The 11,827-nt window shown below is 38.6% G+C and overlaps 1 protein-coding gene across 11 annotated transcripts in view; it reads right to left on the bottom strand.

Annotated features, from left to right (window-relative positions):
• DMD (dystrophin) overlaps positions 1-11,827 on the bottom strand; it is a 1,009,769-nt gene that overhangs the window by 147,159 nt on the left and 850,783 nt on the right. The window lies entirely within an intron of this gene.

The raw sequence follows: 11,827 nt of genomic DNA, 5'->3' as shown, positions 1-11,827 counted from the left end.
CATACTTACATGGGAGTAAGTCCCATTAACCTTAGTGGGACTTATTAAGTAGACATGCATAGGGCTGCACTGTAACTCTATCCATGACTATTACCCATCACAGCTAAATGAAACATTTGTGTTAAAGGGACTGGACCTCAGAATACCAGTTGTGCAAGGGCAAAGAGCCCCTGGCCCTTTCAGAAAAACTATAAAGAAAAATTGATCTGTAATAATTGTTTAACATGTAGCAAAATAGTTTTTTAAAACACTCTTTTTATCATAACAAATAAAGAATGAAGGGAGGAATTAAATGTTATGCTAAAGCAATTGTTCCATCGGGACAGGCATTTCAGCTTGCCAGATGGAACTATTCCCACCCCCATTGTTCTGGGGGTTTTCTTGCCCCCTGCCCACAAGCAGGGTGTGCTGGGGGATGAGAAGGGGCAAAACCCCACTGCACCAGTGGAAGCCCTTGCTCAGGGCTTCTGCTGATGGGATTCATTAATTGAATCACGCCCAAATATACATTATTTGAATAATTTGTTTACTACATCATCGGGTTGAAAATAATAATCAAGGGAATTTTATTCAATTCAATGACAGCATTATGCATCTTTATTTAAAAACAATCACCAAGAAACAGATGGTGTGTATTTGGAATAGAAGGCTTCAAAGGGACTTCATGGAATTTAGATTTCTTTTTCATCACTGTGTCAGGTGTTGAAACAATATGTGGCATTTCTTTACCCATGGTAGCCCTTCTTTTCACTATTCCAAATAACAGTCACTAGCTTTAAATAAAAACCTGAAAGAATAGTATGCAGAGACAAAAATGGTATGTTTGGATATATTCATTAGATGTATACTATGTTTGGTGTTGCTTTTGTTTCTAATTTAAAATTATCTTCCCTCTGCTTGTAATGTTGATAGCATTTTGTTAAATATTTCCTGGTGCAATAAGGTTTATGGTTACCCCCCCCCCCCTTGTTTCACTTTTTTTGTATAAGATTTTTCTTTTTAAAAAATGTCATTCTCATTTCTCCTGGTTGGTGATCTTTCTCATACATTTATTTATATATCCAGCTCTAATTATTGCTCACCTTTCCAGTCTTCAACTTTGTCTAAGATCCTTTGAAACATACCAATTTACGATGGCACACTTGTACTGTTAATAATTTACTACTAGTGTTAGATCTGTGACCAGAAAGAATTTAGTTACTATTCACGATTCAACAAATAGATGTTCAAGTGTTCATACGATGCATAAAAACAGGAATGGCAACCCTCCAAGCCTCTCTATCTAGCTGTCAGGACTTTCCTTAGGCCACACACCCCTCCCCTCCCCTACTTTGCACTTTATTTGAGTGCTTTTGCTTGGCTGGAATGTGTCTTGAACTTTGATAATATTTCTTGCTTTCCTAGATAAGAGGGATGTATGGGTATGGAGAAACAAGCCTAGGAGATTATGCAAGTAGAATGGAACTTCTGGAATTCAGTTTCCTTTTTGCCAGGTAAGCCCTTCCACGACACCTCTTCCACACATAGGAGGACACTTTTGGATTTCAACGCACTGCAGCAGTCGAAGAACAAGAAGTAGAAAACTCTCTCTCTCTCTCTCTCTCAATAGCTTAGTTGGCTTCTTTTATTTATTTCAATAATTTCTTAACAAACTCATCTGCCTATTAAAGCTTTTTATTTTATGTGCTATAGAACAGAAATCATAATATATTATGATGAAATAATACTAACTGTTATGTGCATCTCTAGAAAGAGACAATGTAAAATGTTTTGGGTTGGAGGCGGGCTTACGTCTGGTTCACATGCAGTGCTAAGCCAAACCATGGCTAAAATAGCAGAAGCTTCATTCACTGCCTCAACCGGTCTTGCTGCACAGTTAGAACTAAGTCAAGGTTTGGCTTACCATCAGTGCTATTTGTCAAGAAAAAGAGGTGCTGGAACTCACCACAAATACCTCCCTCGTTCTATTAGAATGGCAATAGTGCATACCTGAGAGGTGCCAGAACTGAGTTCCGGCAAGTTCAGGCTGAAAAAAGAGAGCTCTGCTTAGCATTATGAATGAACCATGGCTCATGGTTGTTTTGCTCCAAACAAACCATGCAGTGTAACCAAAGTTTGCTTTTGGCTTACCACTCAATCCACAAGTGGTGTGTCTCAATGAGACATACAGTGAGCTCTAGGTTTCAATGTAACACTAAACAAAACCACAGCTTAGCTCTGAATAGTGCCACTGCCACCGGACTGGGGAGGAGTGAAGCAGCCACTCCTCTAGTTTTTGCTGCAAGGACCCACATGCTCTCTTCTTCATGCTTAGCCATGGTTTGGCTTAGCATTGCACACAAACTGGATCAATGCCATGATAAAGGTAAAGCCACTGAAATAAATGGGACTGCTGATATACCCCATTGAGACAATCATTTTCAATATGAAAAATATATATGTGAATACAAACATAAATTATTAAATAATTCATATGAATATAAATTATTCTTACAAAGGCATTTGCATTAAGTTTTTCAACTGTCTAGAGAAAACTGTCTCCTGGAGAATAAAGCTGTTGAAATGTTTACTTTTGCTTTTTAGAAGCAGAAGGGGGACCCAGATATTTCTTTTGATTCACATATTAAGCTGCAAAAAGTTTAATGTGGAGGTTGTTGGGGCTGCCAACAAATCTACTCCTAGGGAACAAATTCACCTCAGGACCAGTTTCTCCTTCAGTTTTACATTCAGTATTAGTTCAGCAGCATTGACTATGCATTGCGGGGCCACTAAGTTGCAGGAATGAGGTATATCTTGAGAGTTATAATCAGTCATTTGTGTCTGCAGTACTGTTAAAAATAGAATCAATAACTTTAGCGTTGTGAAGAGCACCTTCACATTTTAGCTATGATGCCAAGGGGTTGATTTTAATATAGCCATCATTTCTTGGTTTTAGGTATTTTCTAAATGGAATCTAAAAATTGTTTGAACATTGATCCCTTGTGGGATTGTTTTTCTCAGACTTAACTGCTGCATATGCAGTAGCATTCCTGTTTCCAGTTTTTTATGTTATAAAGTGTTCAGGAATCTTAATGGATTTCTTTCTAAAGGTGGAACATCTTCTAAGCAGGTATTCATTCTTCAGCATTACTTGACTAGCTGGTCATATTTGCCTTCAAATAATGCAAGGGAAGAAAAGTTCAGTTATTAACACTAAGGCCTGTTAATTGATGCAAGAGTACCATGATATAATAACCTTAGAAATCAGTAACAGTGGCAACTTTGCTCTGGGGTTAACATACTTTGCACATGGTATACCTGTGGAATCTTTTATGTGTTACCATAATAATTTGTTTCTGAATGTCTTGAGTGGTAAAATAACTTTTTTATTGGCGTAGTATGCAAAACAATACAAATGTTTGCCTGGCTGCAAAAGACAGAAATGCTCTTCCATTTATTTAGTCTCACTAAATTATTATTAAGTTTGCATCTTTGTACAGTTTTTCTGGAACTATCCATAGCCAGCATGTGCAAAAGCTATAGAGGCTTCTCAGACTGTCTCTGCTAAGAGAGAGAGAAATAGAAGAAAACACAAATGAAAAACTCAACTGAGACATCCTCTGAAGTTGCTACTGCTGCTTGGCTGAATTGCTAATTGTGAGAAGAAAGGATCGTCATCTTCTACCTCCTACTTTTCAACCAAGGAGTTATGATAGCTTCAGGGAGTAGCTACTGTTCTTATGAGAAAAGTAGCATGGCAATTATGTAAATACTTTTGTTTTTCTTAGAGTGATAACTTGAAACAAGAAATGCTTCCCTGACTGCAATTTATACAAAGTATATCATCTTCAGAAGGCATCTCAATAGTTTATTCTAACCAGGCAAGCATTACAACATAAAAAAGGAAGCAAAGTAAGGAAGGGGTTGATGGCAGAGGCAACATACATTTAATATATGCACATAACTGGGAAGATAGGTTTCTTATGTAATAAAATTGGAGACAGATTCCTTTTTTCATTTTTAATTGGTATTGCACATACACCTATTGTTAAAACACCCCCCCCCCCGAAATTGAATTTCTGGCTGGAAACCTCATATCAGTTTCCAGTCTGAATGGGACAAAATAATTGGACAACTAGTACAATGGTTGGCTTTTAATGTACAGATTATGTACAACAGGGTTAGTCAATGTGTCCCTCTGAATGTTTTGAAGTCCAACTCTCATCATCCTGATCCAGCATGGTTAATGGTCAGGGATGATGGGAAATGGACTCCACAACTTATGAAGGGCACCATATTGGATATTCTGATGTACAAGATGCCAAACATGCAGTTGTTATTGTAAGAAGCAATACTAAATTAGTGAGAAATTTCTAGCCGAAATGGCTTCAAATACCCACTTATGCAATGGATATTTGATATGCAGTGAACATCTTAGACCTGGAAAGAGAAAAACAAATCATTAGGAAACTGAATAGAATATTTTTGGCATAATGGGCCTGATTAAGTTAAGAATGCTGCAAATTAATATAGTATACTCTACAATACTACATTTTAGTAGAAAGCACAGAAAGAGACTAGCAGCACAAAACCATACCGATCTACTCAGAAGTAAGTTCAGTGAGACTTACTACCAGGTAAGAGGGTACAGGATTGCAGGCTTAAAAATGTTTCACAGATCTGAACCCTGCTGCTCAAAACTAAAGGACAGGGCAATGCTAAAGTGGTTGGGCTGTTGTATCTTTAAAAAAAATGTAATGGAGGGAATCCTGCAAGATGCATCTTGGAATCTTATCATTTTTTACATCCTTTTCTAACAATGTGTGCTTTCAGAAAATCTTACAAATCAAAATTCATATTTTCAAGGAAAATATGATTCAGCTGACAAAGATAGCAAGGACATAAAAATAGCAGTTTATTATTATTACACTTTACTAGAAAAAAATCCCTTCCTTCAAACAGCAAGGGTGATAAATTGTAAGCACTATCCCAATGCATTTTCAATTAAATGACTAAATTAATGTAGAGACATTTAATTAAAGTTGCACTAGTTTTTCCAAATGCTGTTAATTAAGCTGCTATCTAAAATTAAATCTCTTCAAAACCCCTTTTATATTTCTGCAGCTCATCTGATATAGATATAATTAAAATTCTGGAAGTTCACCTAGATGCATCTGAATATATTTCTCAAAAGGAGGGGAGGGGCGGGACCCTGCAGTAATTTGGGAGGCAGTTCTTTTAATGGGATTTATATAATCCTTAGAGGAAATACACAGCACAAAAATAGTTTTATAAATAAATCTGAGCCTCCATGGCTGCACAGACTTTCATTCAGCATTTTGATTTTCCACTGGTTAAACATCAAACTATCTCAGAAAACAGGAAATCCATTGGGATAGACACGAGGCTGGTTTTAAACACATACAGAGTTTAACTTCTTTCAGTAAGTGAAAGTAAGTCTACATTGGGATAGCAAATGTGATGTCCCTCCAGATGTTGTTGGACTACAAGTCCCATCATTCCTGATATCTTGCTATGCTGGCTGGGGTTAATGAGAGTTTGTATTTATAAACTAAATTAACTGGCTGCTGTATTGTGATTTGAACTGTATGTTTCAAAGCTTAGATTTAATGAAGTGTGCATTGGGTATTAATGTTAGCTGCATTGAGAATGCTAGTCTTGAAAGATGGCTCAGAAATATTTAAAACTAACAAACAAAATCATTCAGCTGAAATAGACTAAGTGGACAACTAATCCAAACCTCTTGCTACAAGGCAAAACTGAATTTTACAATAGTTTGATACTTTATGTAAAGCTTCATAAATTTAATGGTCCATTTATGTCATGCTTATGTTATGGTACCATGTTGTTCATTAAAACATATAACTATGGTTGAAGAACCATTCTTTCTATTTGAAAGGGTTCAAATTGTGGGTGTAAGTTTGTATTTATCTAGCTTGATTCTACACCATGTCAATAATGACTGAAGAAGAAATGAATACTGGCCTGGGGGAAAAAGGGAGAGTAGAGATTATAAATATAGTATACTACAGGATATCGCTCTGATAAGTCTTTGTGGGCCACTTCATCAGATACATATCACACACTTCTAATGCCAGAGAAAGGCTTTATGATTCAGCCTATGAAAGCTTACGGCACAACACATTTTATAGTCCTTAAGGAGCCACAAGACACCTAGTTTTGATGCAGCATATCAAGATGGAACTGAAATATGGTAATATCAACACTATTATTGTATATGTCACAAGGCTCAAATGAAATTTTGTTTATCTCCAGAGAGGACAATCCATTCTTCTTCTTCTTCTTCTTTTTTACCAAAAAGGCCCCATAGCAGCTTGTATACAATCAAAACAAGAAAGTCCCTACCCACAACCTAAAAAATCCATGGGAAAGGGACAACGAGGGAACAGGAAATTCAAAACCAAAACTTGAGCACCAATTTCTAAATGCCTTTGATGACTGAACTCTGCTTCCATTTTCTTATCCTACAATGCAGGCTGGCAGAAAGGAGAGAGGAGTCAATATCAGATACAACAGTTTTACACTAATCAAGTGCTTGGCAGTGGTGGGATAGTGGTGGCTTAAAGTATGGTCTGCTGCATGGCTGTGGTGGCGCAGGCTGTGCTACACATGCCATTGAGCAGCAGGTGTGGAGTAGAGAGGAGGACTCATTGTTTGTTAACCATAGAAGTTTCCAATAAGGATAAGAACCAATGATACCATCTGTCATGGCTAGCAATTTGGGACCTCTGGCCAGATATAGTACAAAGGTGCCTAGGTTTATGTGCCCAGGTTCCTTCCTCCTCACCTGCTGTTAACTGACAGAACCATAATAGTACAATGACACTCTGTCCCGTTCCTGACCCCCTGGATTTAACACATATTGGCAGATTAATGTGTTGTGGAGATTGTAGTAGTATTGGCAGCAGCAGCAGCAGCAGCAGCAGCAGCAGCAGCAGCAGGGGAAGACATTTGATTCTACATGATCAGGCTCTTTTTGCCTGGCAATGTGGTCTGCTCTTGTCCCAGAAACCTTGTCATACATTATTACCATTGTAGAAAAAGTTGGAACTGGGAAACTAATGACAACCCAGTGAGTTGTTCTTTCCCCCTTTCTTTCAAAGCTTATATGCACTTACTCAGACACTGGCTGTGTTCTCATTTAATTTGACCCTAAGGGAATGGCAGTGTGAAGTAACTTGTAATTCACATAACTTCCACCACTTAAAGCCTATCTCTGATGGGTGCAGTACTCTGCTGCGGTCTTCCCCTGAGAAACTCAAGGCAGGGGAGGGGAGGAGTGAGGCACTGACTTTCTCTTAATCAAAAAGAATAATACTGGAAGGAGATAGGGAGCCATTGCTAAAACAATAAAGAAAGCAACAACAACAAGAAAAGAAGAAGTTAATTTGAATAAGAACAACCCACCCACTTCTCTGTGCTTATGAAAAAGAACAATAAGGTTGCTTTTAAAAAAGCGTTTCTTCTTTAGATCACAGCTCTATGTACCACATGGAAAACTGCTTTTGAAATTCAGAGGAAATTCAAAAGCACCTTATGATACACTGCACGAGGGAGCTGCTTTTCAGAGAATAAAAGGTTCTGCTTGGTAAGCACAAGCTCTTATGTATACCCAAAGAAGCTCTTATTGATCGCGGCCCCTGCTGGCAACAACTTTTTCTCTTGAGATCCATCAACTCCTACTATACATGCCATCAACAGAATCAAACAAAACCAGGGAACTGGTGGCTGTTTCAGGTGATCGTTTATCAAATGGTACCACATTTTCCTAGCACTTTTCCTCTCAGATCATATCCAATTCTATTTCATGTGTACATATTCACAGTTGGTGTTTGGATACTGTTTCTGGTTGTATATCTTCCCACCACACTTGCCCTCCTCTCCTGCCACACCGCCACACCCTTTGTGAACCACTGATCTACCATGTCAGGGTCTGATCATAGGAACTTGCCCCTCGCTAAGTGAGCTGAATAGCTAAGTGGACATTTGGACATGGGTTTCCCTGGCACCAGTCCAACATAGTATGCCCTAAACACTGTACCACACCACTGGTTGAAGATCTTACCCAGTGATACTGAGATTTACACTCATTATAACTACTGTAGCCTAAAATGAAATAGTTTGGAGATGCTTCTGATAGCCAGTGTGGTGAGTGGTTAGAATGCTGGACTAGGGGGACCAGGGTTCAAATCCCCACTCAGCAACAAAAACTCACTGAGTGACCTTGTGCCCATCAATGCCTCTTGGCCTAGCCTACCTCACAGGGTTGTTGTGTGGATAAAGAGAAAGAGAATGGTGTATGCCACCCTGAGATCCTTAGAGGAAAGGTGGGATATAAATGTGATAAATAAATGCAAACAAATAAGATCTCATAATACTACCATTACATACAGAAGTCACATATTCTGTCCTAGCCAATGAAATAGGTTGTGGTATATGCTTGGTTGCAGTGCATATGTAGTGCTTACATGAGTTTCACAGATTTGCAAATGTGCCCATGCCTTCCAAAAGGAGGGTGACTGCATGGCCTTCTGAGAATTTAGGAGTAAAAGTAGGTATTGGGTTGTATCCAAAGGCTCCTTTCTTCCAACGGAAGAAGTACTGTATTTCCATTGGAGAAAAGACTATTTCTGTTGGAGGAAGTTAACTCTCAGCTCCAATGTAAATGTTCACCTTAGGGCACACAAAAGCTGGCAAAACATTTCATCTCAAAAGTTATGCTCCTAAAGGTTTCTCATTTAACTCTAATATAAAACAATAAATGTCTTAAGTATTTCACCTTTTTTTTTACTTAGTTTCACAAAGTAACTGAATAAAAAAGACCCTCAGAAATTCAGCCCTTACATTTTATTTTTAATGAAAAAATACTATTATTGCAGTGCCACAAACCTTGGCAGAAAATAGAATACTGTTAATTATGAATAAATTAACTAAATTAGTAACGTGAGATGGATTTGCAATTAAATCACTGTTAACTGAGAATGAAACACAGCTTAAGAATCAGGGAGCAACACAGGTGTTTATAGAATGCCATGCTATAGTAGGTTTCAGCTGTAGCTCTTCAATAGTTTTAAATATATTTTAAATCATACTTCCTATTTAGGGTATAATATAAAGAGAGGTGCTGTTTAAATTTCACAAACAGAGAATTCAAATAGACAAAGTATCTGCCACTACTCAAATCATAGCTGTCAACTTTTCCCTTTTTTTGCGAGGAATCCTATTCGGAATAAGGGAATTTCCCTTTAAAAAAGGGAAACGTTGACAGCTATGACTCAAATATCAGAAAGTAGCTGGAAACAGATTACTCCTCAATGCTTCACACTTTGCTAAAAAGCCAGCATGCATATTTCCACATGGAAGATGCTCCTTAGAGCCAAATATTGAGCTCACAGAAGTGGACATGGTGCTAACTGTAGAAGTCAAACTACATAATCAATTAATTCATTGATAGTCCATTCAGGAACCATGAAAACTGTGGCCATGGCAACAGCTCTGATTCTCAAGCAAAACACAAGAGCAATTTCTTAACTACTGGAAATAAAACAGGATTTCAAGTTCTAAGAAAGATCAGAATCACCCTCTGCTGGGAAGATGAAACTTGCTTTTACTAATATAGATGTTTTGCTTCATGGTTTACAAGACCTTTTAGCTTTTTATGCTTTTAAAAATTACAATGACTATCAACAGGAAGCAGATTCAGGACCAAAGTTTTAAAATATAATGGGAGACCATTCAGGTAACATACAACTAATAAGTTTAATAAATAAGAATAAGAAAAAGCACTGAAATTATCTCACTTTCTTGATCCAAAACACAGAGATGCTACTACTCAAGATAGTTTAAACTAACTAGCAAATCATGTTAAACACAAGATAAAAATAATCTGAGTAAACATTAATTTTATACCTCTGCCACAATAACATGTATTTCAAATTGGGAAATAGAAATGTATTTGACATAGAAGTAGCCTCTTTTATACAAGTTATTAATGCAAGGTATAATGCTTCAAAATATCCCCTGACCTATTTTCCTCTATTAGTTATCTGCAAGCAAATGGATGCTTAAACTGAAATATACAATTTCCTGTAATCCAGTCTACAAACCTACTCAAAATAGCCTCCAGGCTCCTGACCCCTTATTGCTGGAATCCTGAGCGCACACACACACACACACACACACACACACACACACACCCCAGCAGCAGCAGCTGCCCTTGATAGCCCACATAAATACATCTTCCCAACTGCACTAAGATACAGGGGCATGGCCACATGGATCTTGTTTAGAAATACTGAATAATCTATTTTGCACCCTTTGGACATTTGTGCCTCCACAGACATCTCATGTCTACAGTTGCAGGTATCAGTCAGCTTATCTGAGCACATTGGCATCCATAAACCAACCCCAGCACACAGAATGTAGATTGTAAAAAATGTGCCCTTTTAACCACATATTGCAGTATCCAGTGTAGGCATCCATACAAGGAATAGCCACCCCACATACATAAGGCTCAGATGCACAGTCAAACTAAATGTCAGGTGTATGCCTTCCGGGCAATCCAAGTCTATATAAAGTAAAAGGTAAAGGTACCCCTGCCCGTACGGGCCAGTCTTGCCAGACTCTAGGGTTGTGCTCTCATCTCACTCTATAGGCTGGGAGCCAGCGCTGTCCGCAGACACTTCTGGGTCACGTGGCCAGCATGACAAGCTGCATCTGGCGAGCCAGCGCAGCACACGGAACGCCGTTTACCTTCCCGCTGGTAAGTGGTCCCTATTTATCTACTTGCACCCGGGGGTGCTTTCGAACTGCTAGGTTGGCAGGCGCTGGGACCGAATGACGGGAGCTCACCCCGCCATGGGGATTCAAACCGCCGACCATGCAAGTCCTAGGTGCTGAGGTTTTACCCGTCTATATACAGTACTCCATATTTGATATCTACTGATTGTGTAACAGATAAATCTTATTTTGAGGCTGGGGAGGAGCAAAATGGCAGATCCATTATTGCTACATCTGAATCCCTGATGGCTCATGCTAATTTTATGCCAGGTCAACCCATGTTTGGGCCACTGAGGAGTGGCCCCCTTGGGGAATCTGTGAAGCTAGTGATCCAGTGGATTCAAAGCTGCCTCTGCTGCACTCTCACTGCAACATCTCATTTCGGGGCTTTCTGACTGCTATTGCTGGCAGGAAAACCTGCCAGCATTAGCTCTCCAGCCATCTGGGTGCAGCCTGGGCATCTGCAGGAGTAGAGCACCAAAACCAGCAGCACGAGAAATGCAACTATGCACAATCCTAAGCAACTCAGCCATCAACACTGGAATGTGTATGTAGGACTGTGCTGCAACAGTATCATGTGTTCATATACAATCAAGTTAATATGTAGATTCTGCACATGATGTTAAAGGAATATATATAGTCTTTAAGCTCAGTCTATGTCTAATTCACACTACAGCCTTTACCCTTTTTTTAAAAAAAATCTGCTTCTATTTTATATGGAAAACTTAATTATCCTTTAAAAGGAAAACCACCTTTTTGATAAACTTAATAGCTTGATCAAACTCTGCCAATGACCACAATGAATATAATGCTCTGTAATTTTGGATTTGATTCTACTGATGTAATCTCAATGCATGCAAGGTGGAAGGCACCATTAAACTGCTTGTAGAAAAGGGTACTGTTTAAAATTAATGTTCCCAGGAATTGTTTAAAAGAGAACAGAGAATGGATTGAAGCAGTGAAAGTAAATGCAAAGCTCAGTCTTCCACATGCGATAAAATATATTCAAAGGAAGGAAGTGGGAAAT

This window comes from Podarcis erhardii (assembly GCF_964252035.2).
Source record: "Podarcis erhardii genome assembly, chromosome: 4".
Taxonomy (NCBI): domain Eukaryota; kingdom Metazoa; phylum Chordata; class Lepidosauria; order Squamata; family Lacertidae; genus Podarcis; species Podarcis erhardii.
Note: the sequence above shows the minus strand (reverse complement) of the source record. Positions and strands in the feature narration are given on the sequence as shown.